Source organism: Carcharhinus amblyrhynchos, chromosome 7 (genome assembly GCF_965287045.1).
Source record: "Carcharhinus amblyrhynchos chromosome 7, sCarAmb.v2.hapA, whole genome shotgun sequence".
In the NCBI taxonomy this organism is placed as follows: Eukaryota; Metazoa; Chordata; class Chondrichthyes; order Carcharhiniformes; family Carcharhinidae; genus Carcharhinus; species Carcharhinus amblyrhynchos.
The window spans coordinates 85,850,866-85,853,186 of NC_137330.1; the positions used below are offsets into that span (position 1 = coordinate 85,850,866).

The 2,321-nt window shown below is 42.7% G+C and overlaps 1 pseudogene; it reads right to left on the reverse strand.

Annotated features, from left to right (window-relative positions):
• Positions 1 to 209: 209 nt before the first annotated feature.
• LOC145345802 (U2 spliceosomal RNA) lies at positions 210 to 357 on the reverse strand (annotated as a pseudogene).
• Positions 358 to 2,321: the final 1,964 nt, after the last annotated feature.

The following is a 2,321-nucleotide window of genomic DNA, read 5'->3' on the forward strand; positions in this document are numbered from 1 at the left end:
TAGAAACAGGTATCCTGCTTTTAACATGAGATTAAACGCTCAAGTAGCCTGAATACAATTAGCATTTGCAGTTGGCTTGGGATAGCCTGCCAAAAATATCCAAGTGATCAGGCAACATAAACAAGCTCAAGAACATACAATGAATTACACCTAGCATTATTAGTTAGTTGAATCTGCTTTTGACGTTCTTGTTCCCCCAAGAGGGATGGGCTGGCTGCACCGTTCCTGGAGGCACTGCAAGACCAGGCCGATGTGTGGAGTAGAAGGAGCAAGCCCCTCTCCCACCGCCCTGTTCCAAAAATCCGCTTCATCTGTGGCATGGTTACTACTGGGAATGTACAGCAAAAAAAAAGAAAAATGAAAAGAAAGAAGGAACAGTAAGTTATTACATTTTTTTTACAAATGCATTATACAGAATTCAAGGAGATGAATGGGAACTCAACTCAGTTTTCATATAATTGCAAATATTGTAACAAAAGATTTCCACACTTAACCATGTTTTTTTTTCTGATATGACACTGTGAAAGGAGATGTGGCTCAACACTGTGATTCATCCTGCCAATAATTGAGGAAGTGTCATTGGTTAACTGTTGTTCCTAAATTTATCCCAAACTTGTCATTTCTAGAGACAAGTATCCTGTTTAACTGTTCTATAATTATGAAAGCACTGTAAGTTTCCATGCTTTATACTTCAGAACTGTTGATAATGGGTAGAATTAGATTGACTGTTTTACTCATATATCCTATGTCTCTGGCATCTCTAATAGGAATAATAAGATGAGGTTATATATCCAGGTTATATAACCAGGCGGCACGGTAGCACAGTGGTTAGCACTGCTGCTTCAGGGACCTGGGTTCAATTCCTGGCTTGGGTCACTATCTGTGTGGAGTTTGCACATTCTCCTCGTGTCTGTGTGGGTTTTCTCCAGGTGCTCCGGTTTCCTCCCACAGTCCAAAGATGTGTGGGTTAGGTTGATTGGCCACGCAAAAATTCACCCTTAGTGTCCTGAGATGCCTAGGTTAGAGAGATTAATGGGTAAAATATGTAGGGATATGGGGGTAGGGCCTGGGTGGGACTGTAGTCAGTGCAGGCTCGATGGGCTGAATGACCTCTTTCTGTACTGTAGGGGTTCTATCATTCTATCCTCATTGACAGTATCATGTGAGAGGAAACTCCATACAAGATGTCTTCTGCCAGATCTCCTCTGTGCATCAGTTCAATACCAGAACCAGAAATGATTGAAAAACACCATTAAGTATTCATGTATATTAACCTATAATGTTTGAGCTGATTGATTATTCCAAGACACTTTGGCAGAACAATTATCTTTTTATAAGCCAGTTCTGTAAAATACACTTCTCTTTTGGGGTAATGTTTTTATTCATAGTTTGATGACAGGTCAGGATCAGATGATGATTTTCTGCCTTTCTTCTTGGTACTGTTCTCCGAACTGATAACATGCACAAATATCTGGCCTCCATTAGAGTGCAGTGAGTAAGTCTGTGTAGCATTAAGCAAAATATATTTAAAATGGCTCAGCTTTCATCCTTGGTTTTCACTGAGTACAGAGTAAGAGGCCATGTGACACAGTGGTAGCACCCCTACTGCTGGACTAGAAGTTCCAGGTTTGAGTCCAATGACAGGAATTGTTGGCCATGGAAAGAGTGTTCATAACACGGTCCAATGGGCTAATAATCAGTTCGGGAATCCATTCCCAACTACTCCCCAAAGGGTGAAAATAATGTGAGGGTGTGAAGATACATTACAAAAACTGCCTGAACACCTGATCTCTTCTAGGGCCACAGTTGGTGGGTGGCAATTGCTTAATTGGAATCCAAATGGAGAACAGGCCTCAGAGAGCGAACGAGAGGGAAATCAGGCCTCAGAGTAAGGAATAAAGCAGGCCTTGGAGCAAGAGAGCTAGCAGGTTGGATGAGACGGGGAGCGGGACTTGGAGCAAGAGAAAGAGAGTGTGAGCAGGCCTTGGAGCGAGAGCACAAGCAGGCCATGGAGTGAACAAGCTTCTGGGCAAAAGGGAAAGCAGGCCTTGGACTGAGAGAGTGAGCAGGCTCAGAGCGGGAGCAATATGGAGAACAAGCCTCAGAGTGGGAGGGAAAGCGGGCAAGGGCTCAAGATTTATATTGCTTTACCTGATGTGAATAATGTCATGCTGGAAAATGTAGCTGTATACATTTGTAACTGTGTGGTTCTCCCACATGAAAAAGATGGCTTTGGAGACAGCACATAAGAGATTTAACAGAATTGGCACAGAGTTGAGAGATTACAATTGTGTAAAAGCCAGGACTGTTCCCCTTACAGT